Genomic DNA, 24,100 nt, shown 5'->3' with positions numbered 1-24,100 from the left:
TGCTCATTGGGCTGTTTCCCTGCCCTTTCAGACCATGGAGCTGCTCATTGGGGGACTTTTTTGGCTCCGCCCACGCGACCCAGCCAATGGGCCTCAAGAGCAGGAGGAGTGGGGGAGGTTGAGAGGCTTGTGGGAAGCCGGTGGTGGCAGTTGGGCTCTGAAGGTTTTTCCTGAGGAGCTGTTTTGTTTGGCGTGTGTGGTTCTAAAAATAAAGTTGGTTTCTTTTGACAATTGGCTCCTGAATTGTGCCCAGCCAGACTGTGGCAACAGATGGCTCATTTGAACACAAGTCTTGCAATACTTTGGCAGGAGATATGATAACCAAGATAGCTATTGAGCGACTAATGGGAAGGGAATATATACAGCATGGATATGCTGGAAAATAGGATGATTCACACCCCCCAGTGGGGAATGGGACTCCTCAAGATTTTACTATACTATTAAGAAAAGCACACAATTTAAAACTTGTGAATTATTTATTTCTTAAATTTTCCCATTTAATATTTTCAGATCATGGTTGACCACAGATAACTAAAACTGCAAAAGGCAAAACCATGGATAAGGAAGAACAACTGAAAGAGTTATAAATCCCATAGTATTTAGTTATTGGTTTTATTTAAATAGTAAATTATGTTTACTATTATATTTATTTCTTAAAATAGATAAGAAAAAAGTGCTTGATGTATTTTATCCCTTTAGTAAACAGTTCTAGGAATCATTATTTCTGTGTACATACTACCAATATTTTTATCTGGTATCATTTTCCTTTTGTCTGAAAAATAGCCTTTATTTTTTTTCTCATAGTATGCATAAGGCAGGTAATGAATTCTTTCAGCTTTTATATGTTTTACTTCACCTTTGTTTCTGAAAGATATTTTAGCAGGGCATATAATTCTAGGCTGTTTTTTTTTTCTCCTTTCATTACTTAAAAATGTTGCTCCCCTGTGTTGTCACTCACACTGTTGCCAATTTTTAAAATCTGATGTAACTCTTATTTTTGTTGCTCTATACATACATGTTTATCTCTCTATACTTTTAGATTTATTTGTCATTGCAGTTTGATGTTGATAGGCATTGGTATAATTTTCTTCATGATCCTTTCTCTTGGATTTCATCAAACATCTTTGATCTGGGTTGATAGCTTTTATTCAGCTTGAAAAGTTTTTGTTTATTATTTCTTAAGGTTTTTTTTTTCTTTTTTTTTTTCTCCTGTTCTCTCTCTTCTTCAGGAACTCTATTTACCCATATATTAGGCTACTTACTGATGTTTTTTTTTTAATTTTGGGGTTTTTAATTTTTTTTCTCTGGGTGTTTCATTTGGGATAGTTTTTATTGCTCTACCTTCAAATTTATTAATCTATCGACTTACATCTAATGTTTTTGTTAATACCATTCAGTGCATATATTTGAGATATTTTTGCTTTCATATCAAGAAACTTCATTTGAATCTTTTAAAAATACATTTAATTTCTACTTAGCTGTTTGAACATATGGGACACAGTCATAATAATTGCTTCAATGACATTCTCTGCTTATTTTATCATCTATGTCAAATTTGGATATGTCTTGATTGGTAATTCTCCATATTTGGGGTTGTATTTTACTCTTTCTGCATATGCCTGGTAATATTTTATTGCATGCATACTTTGTGAATTTTACATTGCTGGGTCCTGGACATTTTAGAATTCTTATAAATCTTTTGAGCTTTGTTCATGGATGATGTTAAGTTATTTCAAAAAGTCTGATTCTTTTAGGTCTTGCTTTTATGATTGGTTTGGCAGGTTGGAAGTAGTTTTCAGGCTAGGGCTAATTATCCCCTTCCCCAAGGCAAGATTTTCTGGAGTACTCTACCCAGGGCCTATGAATTATGAGTTTTTCCAGTGTGGCTGGTAGTGAGAACAAACACTATTCCTGGGTCTGTGTGTGCTCTAGGCACAGGTTCTAGTTCCTCCAGACAGTGCTTTCTTTCTGTAGTATGTGTATAGTCATGTACCCATCAAAACTCTGCTGAATACTACACGCCCCCCATCCCCACTCCACCCCTGTTTCTCTGTGCAGTTCCCTCTCCTCTTTGTTACTCTGTCCTGTGAAATCTTACTTCCTTGATCTCCATTCTGAACTCTGTCTTCTATTCAGAATATAAATTGGGCCCTACCTCACTCAGCTCCTCTACCATATGTCCTGACCTGAAAACTCATTAGGAAGGTGGGCCAACAGTAAGTCTCATCTCTGTTGTTTCTTGTCTTTCAAGAATCACTGTCCTCTATTACCTGATAGCCAGTGTCTTGAAAACTATTGTTTCATGTTTTTTTTCTTCTATCTGTTGTTGCTGATGCAAGGGTAAATACAGTGTCTGTTACTACATTTTGATCATATATCCTAATCAGAGGTAGCAGGGAGACTTTGAAATGGCCCATGATCGATGTTTTTCTTTCCTTAGGATGAGAATGAGGGATTTTACTCAGATCATTTCTAGGTATATTTGAATAGCTTTTTCTTTCTCAGATCTTAAAACAAAAGTTGGGGCAAGCACAACCTCATATGGATTCCTTTTTCTGAAACAAAGAATTCTACTGGAGGACATACATTTATAAGTTGAAACACTAGAACAAGCTCCATTCTAGAAGAGGTTACAGATACAAATGTCTACATAGGGGAACAAAAAATGGGAACTGTAGGTCAAAAGTAGTATGTGATCAGCTGAGGAAATGACCTGGAACTGGAGAGGTAAACCTAGTCCAAAGAGGTAAGCACAATAGTATGACAGCAAATAAAAGTGCCCTGACCTTCTGGCCCAGCTGAATCTCATATTAAGTCTGCATCCTCAACTCCCATCACCCACCTCAATCATATAATTGTTTTTATTTACCTTCTGACAAAAATATGTTAAAAAAATATAGAAATTATTATAGCAATACTATTATTAATAAGTTCTTCAAATGAGGTTCATAGTCTGTCAAAAGATTAATCAGGAGAATGCAAAATCATAGAGGTGGGAATGAGTATAATTCTTCTGAAGCAATAAGTATTCTTTTTACTGGTTTTAGAGGTGTATGTGCACAAAGCTTAGCAATATACTCATGTCAAGGACAGAACCTCTTTTCTGACTTCTCAGGAAAGGAATCCCATTTGCTACAACCTGTTTCACCTGTTTTGCAACTTGCTTTGGTCAATATTTTCTTAAGCTAGAAATAAAGCTAACTAACACAGTTGGAAATGAGATACTAATTTAGGAATCTATTGATATAAACTAGCAGAAACATGTTTGGAAATCTGATATCAATGTTTTAAATATAATAATTTCTAGAGTTTAAATAGTTTTGGTTTGATTTTTCACTTCTCTAGAAATTAAACAGTAACTAAAAGCATTATATTAGCATCTGTAATATGAAGGATTCTACAAATTATGACCCAGCTGTGATGCTCATAAAATTCTAACTCCTGAAGCTATTCAAGGTAGTCTATACAAGTACAGACTCAGAATATCTGAGTCATGTTATGTGTGAAAGATGCTCCCACTAATATTCAGAGTTTCCTTGTCTTTTACAGGGCATCAAAAGATTTCAACATGCAAGAGTGAGATAAAAAGTATTAGTGTAGCTCTTTAATTCAAAAAAATGACAAAAAATATTAACTGTATGGAAAAGAAAGCCATCTTGGATAGGCAGTCCAACCATATTTATCAGGAAGATTAATCTCTCCAACATAAACAGTAACAAATACCTCTGCTGTGACAAAACCCAGACTTTCAGTGTAGGATTTATGCATCTCAAAGACATGACCTAAATTGCATTTTTAAAAGTCTTTTTCTAAAATCTTCTTTGGAAATCCAGACCCCTTTAAATTATTGTTTTAATAATTTCAAGTTAAAAAAAAAAAAGATGACTTTTTTTTTTCCCTAAGTTTTGTTAGATCAGTAGTTTTCAACCTAGGGGGCTTTTATTGCCTTTCTCCCAGGGGACATTTGGCAATGTCTAGAGACATTTTGATTGCACCAACTAGACAGGTGGGTGCTATTGGTAGAGATGCCACTAAACATCCTAAAATACATGGGTGGTCCTCAACAAAAATTGTTATTCAAAAAGGTCAATAGAACAGATGGGAGATCATATGTTAGATAAGGCTATAAGATGCTATTAAACTTCTGTATAAAATCCAGTTGAGAAGTATCTTTGGTGCTAACTTTTAACATCATTTTTTTCAAGAAAAATAAATACATTAGGCTTATTTGCTCTTTAAAACAATAACATCTTATATTCCTTAGCACTTCATAATTTACAAAATCCTTTCACATGTGTTATCTCATATTCTTCTCATAGATCTATAGTGAAATTACCTTTCCTAGTCCAAGGGCACTGCTGTGCAGGAAGAGGCTAAGAAATTCAAACAAGGCTAAGAAATTCAAATTATGAATGAGAAATCCAGTGCTTTTTGTTGTTGTTGTCATTGTTATCCTTTAGCTGGAATATTCTTGTTAAGAGCACCATATAAACTGGGTGCAGTGGTGCAAACCTGTAATCCCAGTGGCTCAGGAGGCTGAAGCAGGAAGATCACAAGTTCAAGGTCGGCCTCAGCAACTTAGTGAGAACCTGTCTCAAAAAATGAAAAGGACTGGGAATATAGTTTAGTGGTAAAGCACCCTTGGGTTCAATCCCCGGTACCTCCACCCCCCAAAAAAAAGAAAAAAAAAATTCATTGTATGCCTATGAAGGTGTGACTCCAGAAGAAAGATGTCATGTGCTCTAAGGCTAGAGAGAATGGGAAAGGACAAGGTATGGGCTGGGTAAGGAAGGTGGGGAAGCAAGTATGGAAAGAAAGTTGTGGAAAAAAAACAATGATTGGTCTGGCCATCAGGAGGAGCAGACAAATTCCTAAGTTTCAGGCAACTGCTTTCCTATGAAAGTTCACTCCTCCTATAAGCAGCGTAAAACTGTTATGAAAACACAAAACAGATACATGTACTGCATCCAACTGGACAAACAGAAACCACACTCATTAACTACAGAATTTTACACAAGGAATTCACTGCACAGTTGATGGAAAAACTGAGAAGAGTCTAGGGATTAGCAACCACAGGAAGCTATTTCAGTTTCAAACAGGTGGAAGGGAGGAGGTGGTATTTCCAGAGCCCATGCTGATTCCATGGTAGGCCTGTCCAGCAGGATCCAGCTTGGTAGGAGACACGGAGAATGATGCCAAAGGCAGAAACAGAAGGGGAGAATATTCTGGTTTCTCCCATCCTCCAGTCACTTGCTTGACCTGTTGACCTGACCAGCAGGAAGCCAGCTGCCACAGGGCTCTGTGCAATAGCCTGCAGGAGCCAGTTGAGATAAAGAACAGAGAAGAAGACAAAGAAGACTCTGAAGGCAAACAGGCCCAGAGTCATCCCATGTTTTTGGATGTTATGGCAATGGAAGAACACCGAGAGTTGGTTTAAGGCATTAAGTAAATATTCAGCACTTTAAGTTCTCCTTCAAGGCAAGATGTCTTAAGTGTACCTTGGACCAAACAAATAAGTAAAATAAACATCAAACTCAGAAGAGGGAGGGAATGTGACAAATGAAACACAGTAACATTTTACATAAATATCCAGATCTTTTAGGGTTAAATAGTTGCAATAAAGCAATTTAAAAATGAAAAAAAGCTCAAATTGGTTTTCAGAACGAAGTTGGGATTTTGTCATGCCTGTGGTGCATAAGATAGGTGCCACAGTCGAAATACAAGCAAATACTTGCTGAGCTCCTGACAACATGAACATAAAAACATTTATCACCGGGCTGGGGCTGTAGCTTATTTGTAGAGCTCCCGTCTCGAACGTGTGAGGCAATGGGATCCTCAGCACCACATAAAAATAAATACATTGTGTTCAACTACAACTAAAAGAAAATTTTAAAAAATTTTAAAAAAACCCACACACACATTTATCACCTTTCATCTCAAAATTGCAGACAACGGCAGGACACAAATTTTTTAAAGGTTAGCCTAAATCCTGGAAAGCAAAAGCCAAACTGTTAATGGCTATTTCAACTAAGTAATGGTTAATATTTAAAAGAGATATAATCTGGAATAACTGCAGGGGACATTTTAGCTTTCTTAAATATGTTCTGGATCTGCATGTGGAATGATTAGAAAGCCTGCAGAGAAGTGCACCAGTGATGCTGTACGAAAGGGAGGCATTAAAGACCTCCCAAGAGAAAGAGGCACTAAAGCACAAGGAAAGTGGGCAGAAACTGAAGTAGGGAAATTTAAAAGTGTGGTTTCTGATCTGTCTCCTGCTTGTCAGTCCTAGCAAGCAGAGCAAAACTGAAGCATTCAATATGCAGAAATGAACCTGGCTCTTAGAGTTGGGGAAAAGGGACTGACAGCTTAAAGTAGCAATAGACCTAGAAGAGTGCAATAGGAAGAGAACATCTTAATCTCTACAGAGCCAAGCAAATAAATGCCACAATCCAAAGCAATAGTCACCTGGGGACAGGGTGATGGAAGGAGAGCTCAGAAAGAGACTCCAAGGGTTGGTGATGCTCTGCAATCCGGGCAGGACACTTGATCTGAATATGGGGAGTGTTGGGTGCGTACCACTTGCAAATGTGAACAACTGAGGCAGGGGATGGAGTAGAGAAGGTGTGGGTTATTAAAAAAAATGGGCAAGACAGAGATTTAGGTGATAATGGGGCCTGAAACTGAGTCATAGAGACCTAAAAGAAACAGGAGATGATCCAATCAGGAGTCTTAGAGTGCTTACTCCCTTCCCCCGCTCCCAGAGCAATTTTTTTTTCTTTATGCTTTTAAGCTTCAGTATCTCACTATAGGTACAGTGTGCAAAGACCATAACAGCTTCCACATTTCCTTGTTTGAGAGCTGGAGAAAATGTCTTGGCTCTAAAACACAAAGAAAACTGCAAAATAAATAAATATTTCAAGAGGAAAATTATATAAATTCCCTTTTTCATAACAAAACATTAAAATTTACACAAAGGATAGGGCTATACTTTCCAGTATTGGATAGGATGTGGGATAAGGTCTCTAAGAGAATATCTAGGGCTTATGTAACACTTGAATTGGTGCTTCTTCTAGTTGGTGTAGTTCAGGGAAGAAAGGTTGAGTATGCCAAAAGCCTGGGCAGACATGGAATAGAAGGCAAAAGCTCATATCACCATGGCCAAAAATGTGGATGAGAGGTGGGAGACTTGGGGGAAGTGTCTGGGTCAGTTGCAAAGGTTGGCTTGACTGAGAGCTGGGAGGTACAGGCATAGTAACTCTAGAGATGGTGCAGTCTGCTAATTTTGGAAACCGTGGTATTAGGGTTTCCAATCTGGCAATCTGGTCTTTGACTAGCAAAAATCCATCTAGAGGCAGATGACTACTTACCTGTTGTATATGGGTATGAATGCAGAACTGAAAAAAGGGAGACAGCAGGGATTGATTTCTATAGTAGGGAGGCAGCAGAAGGGAAATAAGGAATTAGCAGTACTTTGCAGGAGAGTAGATCAGTGTGGAAAATCAGCCAGTCAAGGCACAGAGCTTCCAAGGCTCCGAAATTCACTTAGTGTCCAGCTGCAAGGCAATTTCAGGAACACAACAAAAACTCAACCAATGGGATTATGCTTCTAAATTGCTGGTCTGAGCACAGGTCTAATTCTATATGCTTCTTCTTTGAGAGGCCCAGGCCTGAGTCTGAGGGAATCAGGAGGTGATCCAATCAGAGATCCAATCAAGGCAAGGTCACTTTTTGTGTCCAGAGAAATAGGATACCCAGTGCTCCCGTTTCTTGAGTTCAGAGGTAAATGGGATAAAGTGGCCCCAATGTGAGAAGAAAAAGGATAAAGATAGAGAACTACCCAGTGGGCGGGTCAAGGGCAGAAGTTTAAATAAACTTCTAAACCAGGTATTGCCCTGATAGGGAGAAGGGTGTGTCTCTCAGGGAGGGGACCACAGACCCTGACCTGGAGACATTGTGATGACTGAGCAGAGATAAAAGAGGAGGAGGAGACTGAACAGCTACACTTTTAGAGCCATTCAGGGCTGCTGCAGAGGCTGGTGACCTCTGGCTGGAGAACAGAGTGGAGAGTTCCAGGCTTCCCCTGCAGTTATCTCCAGGGTACAGAGTCAACTGTAACTTCTCAGGTTACCTGAAAGCAGAGAAGGAGCAGGGCCAGGGCACCAGAAGAGAGAAAGATTAGCTGAAGAGAGGTCATCAGGGAGTGGATCATGGCAGCAGCAACCACCTCGATCCTGGCACAGTAAGACTTCCAGCGACTGTAAGTAACCTAGGATGAGAGTCATCAAGGGATGCCCAGAAGAATGCTTAGAGTCCTTGGGAAATCCTGTAGAAATCATTTTTATTTTTTTTCAGATATTACCTTGTGAATAGAAAAGCCACAAGTAGGATGACCAAAGACTTTTCCAAGATGATATATTCCCAATTTTAGATGTCGCCATTTCTAATTCATTAGGCACTTAATGATCCAGAAGCTAGGGATTACTAGCATTTCAAGAATCCCCCAAATATTTTAAACCTGATTAAAATTAATATTTGAATGGCTATAAACTGTAGCAGTATGCCAACTATTCAACTGCAATTCACCTTTTACTCTTCACATGTTAACAGAATAAAAACAAATCTCTGCTACTGTCCTGACAGATTATTCAAAAACCCAAATGTTAAATGAATGAGTGTTCATTTAATTTGAAATGAGGGATCTCTCTGAAACATTTGACAGTATGTGGCTGAGGAGATAAAAGAAAGGGTGTTAATGAAGAACTTAAAAAAATAAAAAATGGTCCTATTTTCAGAATTCTGGGTTGGCCCTCTTCTCAGTCCTCTAAGAATTCTTTGTTAATAACTTCTGAGTGGAAAGTACATCAAACTTGGGAACTTTTTTTTTTTTTTTTTTTCTGCTGTAGGCATCACCACACAAGGACTGTGAATATGTACGATACATGTGCTTGTGTATATATACAATATATATGCTTGAGTTCTAAAGCTGGTTATATCCTTAAAAATTAATATAATGTAATAAAAGTGTCACAAACTAGGAATTTACAAGGAAGGGCAAAAGCCTGAGATGGAGAAAGAAACAGATACGAGAAAAGAAAACAAAATTTCATATATGAGAAATTACAAATTATTAAACATAGATTTTGGTATTTCCAGGTAAAAGGCCTAATATTTATAAATGCAAAAAATTAACAAATGAGTTATCCTTTTCTTTACCATTATTTCCAAAAGCCAAAGTCATTTTAAAGATATGATCATAAGTATTAGCTTATAGAACTAAGGGCTGAGTTTGGTTTCCTTGATGAAAATATAAGACAAAGGGGATAATGGTTAGAAAAATATGTGGAGACCAGCTGACTAGCATAGGAATGTGGTAGACCATATTTGGGAAAAGGTATAGGCAATAATGTCTGGGGGCAAAAGTATGAAGAGTGTATCACTTAAGATTCCTAAGGATCATGTATTTGCTAATAAGTTAACTTAAATGACAGTACAAAACAGAAGGTGGCATGGCAGGGAGTGTTGACTCCATTGTTCATATCCAGCACTCAGCCATAGAATGGGACCATCTAAGGCTTTTAATTTACAAAAGAGAAAAAGGATGCTTCAGTCACTAAAATACCAAATGGAAAGATGGATTGGCTTTTCAGTTTGGGTAAAGGAGTTCCAAAGTCTAGAGCTCATGTATACTTAGCAAGTTCAGAGAATGTGCTAAGTAGGAATTCCAGATAAGCCACATACACTGAGGAATATTAATGATTTTCTACAGAAAACTGACCTCAACTGGGTACAGTGGTACACTCCTGTAATCCCAGCAAGGAGGCTGGGGCAGGAGGATCACAAGTTCAAAGGTGGCCTCAGCAACAGAGACCCTCAGCAACTTAGAGAGAACTTGTCTCAAAAACAAACAAACAAAAAAAGGAGTGGGCTGGGGATATAGCTCAGTGGCTCACTCTTGGGTTCAATTCCCAGGACCAAAAATATATAAAGTTCTTTGTGGATTGGTAATATAACTTGAATAAAATGAAGATTTAATACAAGTTTATTGGTCATAAAGCCATCTGCCTGCTTTCTTTTTCCTCTCTCCCTCCATTCCTTCCTGGCATTGGGGACTGAATCCAGGGGCACTCTGCCACTGAACTACACCACAATCCTTTTAATTTTAATTTTTTGGAACTGGGCATTGAACTCAGGAGCACTTTACCACTGAGCTACATCCTCAACCCTTTTTATTTTTTTGAGACAGGGTCTCATTAATTTGCTGAGGTTATTCCAACTTGCGATCCCCCTGGCTCAGAGTCCTGATGACTGGGAATACAGGCCATGCGACCCTTTTTATTTTTTGATGCAAGGTCTCACTAAACTGCTCAAGTTGGCCTGGAAACTTGCCATTCTACCGCCTCAGCCACTTGAGTTGCTGGGGTTACCAGCTAAAGTCATTTTTTACTTTGCTAAACAATCACAGTTTTATTATTTACTAGCCATGTTCATTCTTGATATTACTACTTACTATCACTTTATTAGTGGATAAAGTCACTGAATATTGTGAGGAAGGGAGGAATGGCATACCTTAACTAACACTAGGGCAAGGTGATAGCTTAGGGAAGTGACTATTGGAAACACCCTAAGTGACAATTTAACATCCTTGTGGCTGAAGTTTATTGAATCAATCCCCAGGCTGAACTGTTAATTGTAAAGAATCAGCAAGTATCATTCATATCTTAACTCCCAATTGTAGAACTTCCTTCTACCTGAAGGACTTATAATTTGATTCCTTGAACATATTACATTTATTAGTTGCTTAATATTTAATTAGTGGAAAAGGGGTTGACATACTATTCAGGGTTTAAATAGTTTAAAAAATTACATATAACTTCCACTGCCTCTGTCATATATTTAAAATAATAAGACTCACAATGAGTATAGCAAACAGTATTTGTTGGGGTTTAGAGATGGTGAAATGTTTGCACTAATATTTCCTCTTACATTCCCCAATGCTTTTAGTTTTGTTGCTGCTGCTGTTTTTGTGGTGCTGGGGATGGAACCCAAGGCCTTGCACAAGCTAGGCAAGCACTTTCTGAGGAAGCGCTGTACCACAGTCATATCCCCAGATTTCACTTCCACTTATGTTTTAACTTTTAGAGTTCCTTGGTCTGCATTAACATTGAATCTACTCAACCCAAGGCAACCTTGAACTCTGGTTAAGTTGACCTTACTGCTTTTTGAAAAAGTCTGGTGATGCTTCTATCCCAAGCATGTTGCATCCTAACTACATGAATAATACTGCCAAGTATTAAAGTGAGGGGTATCTGCCTGTTCTTAAACTCTAGTAACCCTTGAGTGAATTGTCCTTTCTAATCCTCGTTTTTTTTTCTGTAAGATGGGAGGAATTTCTACCATGAAGTCATATAGAAATTGAGAGGATTAAAGAGAATGATACATATATATGCTTTGCACAGTGCTCCTCATATAGTACTTAATTTTTTGTTCCTCTTCCCTTTTTAGGGAAGCTAGGTAAGTAATTCGTTGATTGATGCATAAAATAAAGAGTTGAAATCCTTGAGTGAATTCCATGTCAGCACTGGCAAAACAGGAACTTGTGGTCCCTAAAACCTCTTTAGTGAGGTTGACTCCTGGAAGCTAGAAAAGTGTTTCGCTCCACGGGCGGGCTGAATAAAAAAAGTTCTATTGTCACCCTTTTTTGTAAAACTCTAAACGACTGAAGATACTAGGTGGTCCCTACTTCTCTTCAGGCATCTGCTTAGCTTTAAGTACCAACGTCCAGTCCTGGGTTGCTCCAGGTCTTCAGCACGTCCCAACCATCTCCGCAGACCCTCTCTTCTGGCCGGAGACTTCCCACACATCTCCTCCAGCCGAAAACTGTAGAATTGTTTTGAATTGTCTACCCAGTGTTCTCGATTTTCCGTGGCTGTCTCCGTACAGCTGTCTTGTGTTAAGGTGGTTCCCAGAGTTCTAGGACCGCAACAGGAGCTCTCAAAAGTTGTACCTAGGCTTTCTAGAGACTGCTACAGCCCCGTGGGAATCGTGCACAGGTTCCCTTCAGCGGATTAGACAAGTTAGGAGGCCTATGAGTGGGCTTTTAAGCAAGGAAGTTTTCCTACTTGGAGAAAGTAGAGTGCTGGCAAAGCGAGGCCCGCCCTCACTGGTCTATGGCTGCCTGGGCCGGCTCCGTGCTCAGTGCCGGGCAGACGCGGCGGTTTCCAAGACCCGGCGGCGGATCCGGGCCGCCCGGAAGTGCCGGGCGCAGGAAGGAGGCAGGAAGAGCCTCGCGAGCCGCCGCCGCGCACGCGCCTTCCCGGGCTGGGCTGGGACTGGAGTCGTAACTCGGAAGCCGGAGCCCGGACGGGCCCGGGGCGGGGTGGGGGGGCGCGCGGGGGCGGGAGCGGCGGAGGCGGCCGCCCCTGGCGGCGGGTTTGTTTATCCCGGAGAAGAAGTTTAGGAGCGGCAGATAGGGAAGGAGGGTGGACTGGGGCGGAGGGATGCGGCTCGGCAGAGGCGGCCGCCACAGGGACTCGCCGCCATCGCCCCCGCCGCCGCCGCCGTCACAACCTCGGCTCCCGGGGCCCTCTCGGCCGCCGCCTCAGCCGGAGAGCAGCCGCCGCGAGGACTGCTCGCCGTCGCCCCGCACGTCCGGGTAGGTGCCCCTCCCCCGTCGGGGTCCCAGCGCGGCCCGGGTCGCTCGCTCCTCCCCCTCTGTTCTCCAGGCCGGGCGGCCTCCTCTGGGCCCTTCGCTGCGCCCGCATCCCTCTTGGAACGGGAGCCCGGCTCCTGCGGCGCGCCTTCGGCCTTCACAGGGGTTGCCTCCAGCCCCATCCTCCGCCCCCCGGACCGCCCTCCGTCCGGTGTTTCTTACTTCCTCTGGGGATGTCCTCGTCCCTGCTTGGTTTCCCAGCCTCCGCCTACCAATAATCCCCTTAATTTTCTCCACGACCTCGCCCCTTTTACTCTTGCCGATCTCCCTTCTCTCATACCTGTGTATCTCCCCCTTTATACCTTCTTTTCTTGCCCGTCCTGCGTACTGCCCTGAGGGAGAAACTGGCCCCGCCGCCCCAGCAGCGTCCACCTCCATACCTCCTCATCCCAGGCACGGACCCTCGAAAGTATCGTTCTTTTAGCTCCTTTTAAACTGCATTCTCAGCTTTCCAAACCACTCAGTGCCTCTACCCAGTGGTCTTGTCCGCAATCTCCAAGCACACATTTGCCTTCTCATAAATTCTCACTTTTATAAGGGTACATTAAGCTAACCGTGTGGTTCAGGGGTCCAAGTCTTGAAGAACCAAATTTGACTCTGCTCTCTTGCTGCTACCCTTTTCCCTAATTCTTCCTCTCGGATCTGTTTTTGTGCACTGATTTAACATAAAGGAAAGGGGTAGTAGAATTTTCTCCCTCAAAGCAGTTACAGAGCCCAGCAGAAATAAGATTAATCTTCTGCTTATCTTAACTTTTTGCTTAATCTTCCAAAACCAAGTCCGTGAACATTATCTTTAAGCCCTCTGCCATCCTTTTGAAGCTCCTGATGGTTTTTTTTTTTTTTTGTCTGTATTTGCATAATCCTGGGCCTAGTTTGCCCCAGTATAATACTCTTCTTCCTTATAATAGAATCTTGGTTCTTGGATAGGAAACTGAAGGAGTAAAAGGGTTATACCTTAGAAAATTACATCTCTTCACCATGATGGAACTGGTGGGATATTTCAGATTATCCCCTCATTCTTGAGAGAAATGTTGCCTGGTGGTTAAGGGCTCAGATTTTGTAGTGTAATTGTCAGGATTTAAACCTCTACTCTACCACCTTCCAGCTCTGGCTTTGGGGAAATTATTTAACTTCTCAGGGCTTTAGTATTCTTGAACTGTAAAATGGGATGGTTCTCATAGGGCAGTAAGGATTGCACATGTTAATACAAATAAAGTACTTAGAACAGTGGCACATTAATAAATATTAGCTTCTTAGCTTGATCGGATTTGGCTATTAGGTTAATTTTGAGAGGAAGGTGAGAATGGAATGCTGTTTTCTTACTCTTATTTGACACCCTTTCTGGTGTTACGATTATTTCATTACTGTATGAATTAATTTCTCCTTATTTGAAAAATGCTTTTTAGCTCCCTCTTTTTTGTTTTTAATTTTGTACTGGGGAATTGAACCCAGGGGCACTTTACTACTGATCTACATCCCCAGCCCTTTTTATTTTTTTTAGTTTTGAGACTGGATCTTTTAAATTGCTGGCCTCGAACTTGTGATACTCCTGCCTTGGCCTCCCAAGTCTCTGGGATTATAGGCTTGCATTACCCAGTGGAGGGCTAGCTCTTGGTTTTCAAGTGAATTGTCGGGCTACAGATAAGTCACTTCCTATTTTGTTTCTCTATTTGGAAGTTGTAAAATTTTAACTTCACTTTGAGAATAAGTGAGTAGTTGAAGTATGTAGCAGATTTGTCATACTGGAAAATGAAGATTTTTATGCATAGCAATTTTAGTATTGGAAGTGAAATATTCAAAGCTGGTGGGTATCTGTCTTTTATCTTGAATCATTGCAGGAGAAAGCTTTGTCTTCATTTAGAAGACTGGTACTTTTTCTCAAAACCTGTTATGTTCTTTGACATTCACATACTTTAGCTCAGTATTTATCAGATTTTATTAACTTGTTAAAATGCTGTATTGCCATATTTGCTTTCCTCCTGTGCATCATTATTTACTTAATACATTTTTATATGATTTACTTAAAATCTAAGTAGGTATTATTTACTCCAGTGTTCTAAATAGTAAAATCTGAAATATCAATTTAGCATCCTAATTACATGTAAAACAGGTACATAATTATCAAAATAAACATGTTTACCATTTATAACCTAAAATCATTTTTGTACTACCTGGTGCTCTGTACTTTGGGTGATACTGCCTTTGCTAAGGCTGTTTCTTGGCCTAAAATATCCTTTGCTCTCTCCTGGGTATCCATATTCTACCTGTCATCTACCTTGTACTACTGCATAATTCCTGCCAACATTGTTTTTTTTTTTTTTGTTGTTGTTGTTGTAGTAGTTGTTCCTTTGTTGCCTAGTGTCTGCATTCTGCATTTTTGGCTTTGAATGGTATAGGCAGCACAGCTTGAAGAAAATGACTTTCCTAGAAACGGACTCTTGAAGTTTATAGAAACTTTGAAGTGGTAGAATAAAATTGACCTTTAGTGCAGAATTGCATTTCACTAGTTTTTTGGTTTTGTAAATATACATTCTCTCCAAAAGTATTTAACGAGCATCTGCTGTATGCTAGGCACTGGGGATACAAGAGAGTGGCCCTTCTTAGTCATAGTCCCAGTAAAAATCAAGTTATATTACTTACTTTGCTATGTACCTTTCATGATACTAGTTGTATACCATTTTTGAGAGAAATGAGTAAATAGTAACACAAATGAGTTTTCATAGTCCATAATTCCTGCGGGACCCTGGTGGGAAACAGCTCTATCAGGGAATAATAATAATACAAACTCTGCTTTTTTGTAATTTATATTCTAGCATGGCATTGACAAGCAGAAAAAATTTAAGTGAGAAATGTTAATGTTAATGATAATGATAACTGCTAACAGAACACTGCACCAAGCACTGTCAAATTTTATATATTCATTTAAACTCATAGTAAACTTTTAAAGAAGGCTTTGTTAATACCATCATTTTACAAATGAGGACTTTGGAAAACAGATTACTTAACTTCCACAAGATCTTAGCTCATTAAGCAATGCAGCCGGGCAGTATGGCTCTAGAGTCTTTTACCCTTAGACCTGTCACTTTCTTGTCTGCTTTGTAAAATTCTTTACCTTTTTGAAAATCCTGTTTTTAATGGAACAATGGGCTTTTCCTGTCTTTTTCGGTGTTTTTTTTTTTTTTTTTTTTAAGATCAATAAAGAAGATATAACTTTTCTAAAGCACTTGGTACCCAATTTTATCTCAAGCCTTACATATGGCCAGATATTGAAGGCATTTATATTTCATCTACTCACTGTTTCCTGAGTTGGATTTGCTTGCTTAGCAAAAATTATTGAACAATTCATCTGTGCCATATACTTTGCTAGGCTCTGGTGACATATGATAATGAAAAGAGGGCAACTGAATTCATGGAGACAAAAGTCAGTGGGGAAATAAAGAAATTAAACAAAAAATAATAATAATTAGATGATAACTGCTATAAAGGAAAATTATTTAAATAATGAAAGCCCACTCATCCTTAAGAGGAATGTTTCTCTGAAGAGATAATTTTAATCTGAAACCTAAAAGGTGAAGGGTAGTTACCCAAGTGATACTGGCTATTTCAATTTTCTAGAATTGGAAGGTTCAATAGAGACTGGACCTTAACACAGGGTGGTTTATCTGAAATGAGGCCAAAGCAGATCACAATGGCCAAAATCCATGGTAAGCATTTTGTACTTAACCCTAAGGGCAACAGGAAGCCACTGTTTAATAACTGAATAAATTACACAGATTTTTGCATGAAAAACATCACTTGACTGCTCTGCAGAGCACAGATTGGAGAGAAGCAAGTGTAAATGCAGAGACCCCGATTTAGACCTGTGCTTATCAAACTTAACTGTGTGAAGGACCAATTCTGTTTGAATTTCCAGTTTGTACTAGTACTTTAGTGACCCACTATAAAATGTATGTTTTGATCTGTCAAATTGTTATATAAAGTTTCTAAAATTTGTGGGCCAGTATTAGTTCACAGACTACACTTTGAATAACATTGAGTTCAGCTATTAAAGAGTAATCTAGAGGACTGGGAATGTTTCTTAGAGCGCTTGCCTGTCATGCACAAGGACCCGTGTTCCATGTGTGGCACCACCATAAAAAAAGAAAATAGGTAGGAGATTATGATGGAATCTTTAGTCCAGGATGACAGTCATAGACTTGACAAATATTTGTGAGGTAAAATTGATAGAATTTGGTGATACTTAAGATTAGATTAGGAGGCTAGGGAAAGGAGAAGGCTGATTTCCATAGTTGTTTTTTTTTTTAACCTAAGTTAGGAAATATTGGAGGAGGTTGTATGGTAGTATCAAGAAAGGGGGGAAGTAAAGCTCATGGAGTTTAAAAGAGGGAGACAGACAAGTGGAGATGTCTAGTAGCAGTTGCATATGTAACTTTAGAGCTCAGGAAACAGATTTGGACTGTAAGTTTGGGAAGTCAGCCTATAGTTTATCATTGAAGCCTTGAAGTAGGAAATGAGGTTGCCTAAGGGGGGAAAAAAAAAAACCAGAAGATAAGGCGGCTTTGGTCTAAAACCCAGTGAATCTTCAACATTTAAACATAGGAAAAAGGAAATGAAACAAAGGATATTGAGAAGGAGTAGCTAGAGGCTAGAGGATATTTTCCTTTGCATTACTGAAGCTGTGGCAGTAAACTGTTTGAAAGGGGCAAGAGTGGGCAGTCAACTATTTTGAACGCAGCTGAAAAATCACATAAATTTTGGACTCAAGAATACACATTGGATTTAGCAACATGGAGAAAATTTTGTATTTCTCATTAGTCCTTCCATAAACCATTTGATGATTAATTTTGTTTTAGTCTGCCAAAGCTCTATCCTGAATTTAGAATAAAATTATCATATCTATAGCATGAGCTATATTTTCCTTCCTTAGCTCAGCCCCATGTTTTGTTTATAACCATCTGGATATTCTATAAGTATCTCAAACTTTTTTCCACACAATGTATTCATTCAGACTATCGTTTTTAAAGATTTCACTATCATACACTGGATTCTAGACTTAGGTATGTGATTAGAACTCAGAGTCTAGGCAGTTAACTATTAGTTATTCTATTGCAAATAGTGCTGTTATATCAATTTATTTGCATGGCCTCTTAGGTGCAGAGAAGGGGCACTGGGGAAGACTTTCAAAGGAAAATGACACTAGGGCAGAGTGTTTCTGAAAGGCAGTTTAAACTTAGGTGGAGACAGCAGTGCAGTACTAGAGGAACTTAAAGAAATGATATTTCAGTTATTCTGAAAGCATGCACAGACAGGAATTGTGGATAGTGTAAATGACAAAACCTTAATTGGTGTAGTTAAGTTCCCATAGAAAATAGTGAGATAGAAGGGAAAATGATGTTAATAATAGATTGTTACAGCACAGTAAATGAAAGTTCTAGAAGGAAGGTATAGGCTTTAAAGTAAAAGAAGAGTAGACTATCAAAACCTGCTACTGAAATGTTTTGTTGAGTTATTTTAGAAACATTTTTATATTATTCTAATCTAAGGTAGTCTTCCTTAAATTTTATGTTAAAAATTATAACTTTAAAAATTTTGTTTTACAAGTTATTTATTTATTTATTGCTGCTGGGGATTGAACCCAGGGGCACTTTAACCCTGAGGTACATCTCAGCCTTTTGTATTTAATTTAATCTTAATTTTTGTTGTTGTTTTAAGATGGGGTTTCACTTAAGTTTTTAAGGTTGGTCTTGAACCTGTTGTTCCTGCCTCAGCCTCCCAAGTTGCTGAGATTGCAAGGCATGTACCACCCTGCCCAGCTCTTTGTGGTTCTTACTAGTTGTCAATTTTAAATATTATATTCTAAATCATGTAATGTAACTGAGATTGGACTTTACATAGGCAAAGGCTAGCAGATTTAAACAGTTTCTGATCTTAAATAAAATCACATTACTTCAAACTATGATTGGAATTGGTCTGCATACACCTGAAGAAAAAAGTACAATGGAAAAATACATCTGTGCAATATGAGTGTATTTATAAAATATGTCTACCCTTCTTTAGATTATTGTGTTTGTTTACATTCTATATTAGATAAAAGATAAATATAGTTAAGTATAACAATTACAAAGGTTTCATTCTCAATAGTTAATGCAGATCTGAAAGGTTGTAGTGAACTAAAAAAGTACTAACAAGCTTTTAAAATATAACTTGAGGTTTGTTAATAAAGAAGGAACCATTGTTATTTGGTCTGGGTGTATTTTCTGAAGCAGATTTATTTGTTTTTATCTTGTATAAAATACACTTATACCTCTCCTTCCTTGCCCTGTACTCCAAGTAATTGATTTTTTTTTAAAAAAATAGACTTAATTATTTTAAAAGCTATGTTAGATTCATAGCAAACTTGAGTAAAAGCTACAAAGATTTCTCAAATAACTCTCTGCGCCCACACATACATTACATCCCTCATTATAACAATGACATACCATAGTGGTACATTTGTTACAGTGATGAATCTATTGATGTATTGTTACCACCAGTCTATAGTTTACATTAGGATTCACTCTTAGTGTTATGTATTCTATGAATTTGGGCAGATTTATTATGGTATGTGTCATTCAAAGTAGTTTCCTGACCTAAAAGTCCTCTTTGCTACCTGTTTATCTTTCTCTCATTACAATGACCATAGACCCCTAATACCTAATTACTATTTATGTTTTTTACTGTTTTGTATTTTAACAAATGTGATAGAGATGAAGTCATACTACATGTATCCTTTTCAGAGTAGCTTCTTTCACTTAGTACAAGTTTTCCCCATATTTTTTTTTATGGCTTGATAATTTATTTCTTTTTTTTTTTTAATATTTATTTTTTAGTATTTGGCGGACACAACATCTTTGTTTGTATGTGGTGCTGAGGATCGAACCCGGGCCGCACGCATGCCAGGCGAGCGCGCTACCGCTTGAGCCACAGCCCTAGCCCCTAGTTTATTTCTTTTTAATGCTGAACAATATTCCATTATCTGGATGTACCACAGTTTGTTTATTGTATTACAGAATATCTTGATTGCTTCAAAGTTTTAGCAATTATGAATAAAGGTGCTGTGAACTAGCTGATCTTTTTTATGAAGACAGATTTTTATCTCCTTTGAGTGGATGGTATAGTAAGAATATATTTAGTTTTATAAGAAGCTTCTCAACTGTCGTCCAAACTAGTTGTGCCATTTGGCATTCCCACCAGCAATGTATGAGAGACTTCCTTTTGTTCCACATCTGCATCAGCAATTGGTGTTAGTGTTCTGGATTTGGCCACTATAATAGGTATATGGTATATCACATTGTTTTAATTTGCATCTCTTTGATGACAGATGAGGTGAAGCTTCTTTTCATGTGCTTGTTTTACTTTATTTATATCTTCTTTGGTGTAGTGTCTATTAAGGAAGTTCCTATTTTTCAGTTGATTTGTTTTCCTATTGCTGAGATTGAAGGTTTTATATATATATATGTGTGTGTGTGTGTGTGTGTGTGTGTGTGTGTGTATCCAGTTGCAGTCTTTTATCAGATATGTCTTTTACTGTAAGTATTTTCTCCCAGTCTGTGGCTTGTCTTCATTCTTTTGCAGAGGAGGGAATTTTAATTTTTATAAAGACTAGCTTATCAATTAATTGATGTCTTGTGCTTTTAGTTTTATCTCTAAAAAGTTACCACCAAATCCAAGTTCATTTGGATTTTCTCCTCTGTTGTCTTGTAGGAGTTTTATAGTTTTGCATTTTACAGTTAGGTGTATCTATGATCCATTTTGAGTTAGTTTTTATGAAAGGTATAAAAAGTCTGTGTCTGGATTTTTTTTCTTATGTGAATGTTCAGTAGTTTTGTTATAGGGGAAAGGTGTCTCCAAGAGTTCCAGGAGAGAAAGGGGGAACTTGACAGAGGACTAGTGAGGGTTATTAGTTTACATGATAGAAAAGAATTTAATCATGTATCAGGTAGAGGAATAGATAGATTTAGGAAAGTAGATACATGTTCAAGGGAAAATGTGGGCATTCTCAATGCCTGTGAGGTAAAGCAAGGAATACACATTCATGGGAGAATATGGGCCATCTCAAAAGTGAGAGAAATGGTTTTGGGGTTCTCCAGTTGTCTTTTAAAGGAAACTTGGTGAGGGATGGGTATGGGGAAGTATATAGGAATAATATCGGTTTGGTGAAGTCAGGATGGTTTCTGTGGTCTGGTCAATCTCAGGATTCTGATATGGTGGTGTTCATCATCTTATTTCCTTGTCGTTTCTTTATGTCTCCTTTCTACTTATTTCTTTGGGTCCAGCACCATTTGTTGAAAGGACTATTGTTATATAATGTGAAATTTAGCTTCTTTGTCTCCTGTTTTGTCATATAGCTCCTAGAACACTTGGAATTTCTTGAGTGGTAGAATATCTTTTTTTTCCCCCTCATAATGAGCCCCTTTGATAACTTCTGAATATATGCTAATGAGGTTACTGAGAGTGGGCTCCCTTAGATAGCCTAAGGATGGGGCCAGTCAATGAAAGAAGTGCTGAGCAGATTGAATGATTAGAGCTTTCAGCCTCATCCACTTGACGTCTGGGAAGTGTGTGTGAGATAGGCTGAAGGTCAAGCTCTGAAAATTCCTTTTTTAAAAATTTTTAAATTTTTTGAAAATTCTTGAATAATATTTGATCCCTTAACCCATGAGATCTGATGCTCTATTTAGATAGTGCCAGAATTGAATTATTTATAAAACATTGAGCTATTGTCTACTGGTGAATTGGTGTCTGGGAGGTCACCTAAATAAATGTTTTTTGTTGAGCATGAGAGCATGCAAGTTTGTTTTTTCCTCTTACAACGGTATTTGCTACATTGTATTTCCTTTGGTTCTCTGTCAAAGATCAGTTGATCATTTGTTCTATTTCTGGGATCACTGCTCTATTCCATTGATCTATATGTATTCTCTTCCACCAATATCACACTGTCCTGATTATTGTGAATTTATAGTAAATCTTAAAGTTGGTAGTGTCAGTCTTCCAACTAAGTTCTCTTGTAGTGTTGTGTTGACTGTTTTGGGTCTTTTGACTCTTGACATAAATTTTAGAGTCAGTATCCACAAAATAACTTGCTGGGATTTCAACTAGAATTCATTGAATCTGTAGATCAGTTGGAAAAAACTGTCATTTTGACACTGTCTTTCTGCCCTTTGATATGGAATCTCTCTCCATTTATATAGTTCTTTGATTTATTTCATCAGAATTTTGTGGTTTCCACATAGATCTTGTACACATTTTGTTAGATATATATCTAACAAATATTTCAATTTTGGGGTTGCTAATGTACATGATACAGTATTTTTAATTTCAGATCCTACTTGTTCATTGCTGGGTATTTAGGAAGGTAATTGACTTTGGCATATTAACTTTATGTCCAGCAACATTGCTATAGTCACTAATTAATTCCAGTAGGTTTTTACTGATTCATCTGTGAACAGTTTTATTTCCTTCTTCCCAATCTTTATCCCCTCTGCCCCAACCTTTTTCTTGTATTTTTGTATTAGCTAAGCCTCCCTGTACAATGTAGAAAAAAAGCAGTGGTGAGAGGGGACATCTTTCCCTTCTTCCTGAATTTACTGGGAAAGCTTCAATTTCTTACCCCCAAGTATGATGTTAACTAGGTTATTTTGTAGTTTTTTTTTTGTTTGGTTGGCTTTTTTAAAAAATCAAGCTGAGAAAGTTTCCCCTATTAACTAGTGTTAAAGATGAAGGGGCATTTAATTTTGTCAAATATTTTTTCTGTATCTATTATATGATCATGAAATTTTTCTTATTTGATCTGTTGATATATCAGGTGATAAATTATATTAATTAACCTCCAGATACTGAATTAGCCAGTATTCCCAGGATACGTTCCACTTAGATGTGATACCCAAGTTTTTAAAATATATTTTTAGATTTGATTTGCTAATATTTTGTTGAGGAATTTTCTCTCTGTTCATGAGAGATATTTATTAGTACTTTTCTTGTTAATGTCTTTGGTTTTAATATTCATACAATAAATTAGGAAGTATTATCTTTCTTTCAATCTTCTAAAAGAGTTTGTAGGGAATTGATAAAAATTTCTTCTTTAAAAATCTGGTGGAATTCACCAGTGAACCCATCTGAGTTTGGTGTTTTCTGTTTTGATAGGTTATTCATTATTTATTCAGTTTCTTTCGATTTAGACCATCTTGGTGGTCTGTTTTTTCTTTTCTTTCTTTCTTTTTTTTTGGTAGTAGTGGGGATTTAACCGAGGGCCTTGTGCATGTGTCTCTCACTTTTTCTTGGTTAGCTTGGCTAGAAGCTTTTTGTTTTTTCAAAAAAAACAAAAAAAAAACTTTTGTTTTCATTGATTTTTTTTTTTTCTCCTTTTGATTTTCTGTTTTTAATTTTAGTGATTTCTCCTCTAATCTTTATTTTTTTCTTCTACTACTTTTGTGTTTAATTTACTTCTCTTCAAGTTTCCTAAGGTGGAAGTTTAGATGATTTATTAAATTATTTTCTTTTTTAATAACCATTGTCCCTTGATATCTATGGGGGATTCATCTTGGGATCTACTGTGAATAACAGAATTGTGAATGCTCGTGTTCCTTATATAAAATAGCATAGTAATTTCAGATAACCTATACACATTCTTCTGTGTACTCTACATCAACTCTAGATTACTTATAATACCTAATATGAGGTAAATCCTTTTTTTAATTCCATCCTAGGGATTGAAAGTTGGTGGTGCTGAACTAATGAGTGACAATCCCTAGCCCTTTTTATTTTTTGTTTTGAGACAGGGTCTCCCTAAATTGTCAAGACTGTCCTTGAACTTGAAATCCTCCTGCCTTAGTCTCTTAGTTGCTGGGATTATAGGTGATGTGCCACCATACACAATGTAAATCCTATATAAATAGTTGGTATACTGTATTGTTTAAGGGATAAATGACAATAAGAAAAAATACTATAATATTCAGTGTAGATGCAGTTTTTCCCCCCAATTTGTGATTGGTTAAGTCCACAAATTTGTGGAACCCATGGATACAGAGAGCCAACTATATGCCTCTGTCATTACTAATTTCCCTCAAACTCTGCTTTTGCTGCACCTCACAAATTTTAATAAGCTTTGTTTTCATTTTCATTTAGTTTAAAATATTTTTATATTTCTCAGTTTCTTCTTTGACCCTTGTGTTATTTAGAAATGTGTTATTTAACCTCCAAGTATTTGTACATGTGTCTCTCATTACCTTTCTATTTTATTAATTTCTATTTTAATACTGTTGTGCTGAGAGCAGATGGTATTTCTTAAGGTGTGTTTTTGGCCCAGGATGTCATCTCTTGGCCATTGTTCCATGTGTGCTTGAGAAAAACATT

At 37.8% G+C, this 24,100-nt stretch overlaps 1 protein-coding gene across 2 annotated transcripts in view; it reads left to right on the top strand.

The window, feature by feature from the left end:
* Positions 1 to 12,416: 12,416 nt before the first annotated feature.
* Spopl (speckle type BTB/POZ protein like) overlaps positions 12,417 to 24,100 on the top strand; it is a 56,236-nt gene continuing 44,552 nt past the window's right edge. The window contains exon 1 of one of the 2 annotated variants that reach the window (XM_071619215.1): positions 12,417 to 12,656. The gene's annotated coding sequence lies outside the window, so the exon portion shown is untranslated. The remainder of the gene's footprint in view (positions 12,657 to 24,100) is intronic. The other variant, XM_071619214.1, reaches the window with a different exon arrangement.

Source organism: Marmota flaviventris, chromosome 11, assembly GCF_047511675.1.
Source record: "Marmota flaviventris isolate mMarFla1 chromosome 11, mMarFla1.hap1, whole genome shotgun sequence".
Classification (NCBI taxonomy): domain Eukaryota; kingdom Metazoa; phylum Chordata; class Mammalia; order Rodentia; family Sciuridae; genus Marmota; species Marmota flaviventris.
The sequence above is the reverse complement of the archived record's forward strand: the minus strand, read 5'-3'. Positions and strand labels throughout refer to the sequence as shown.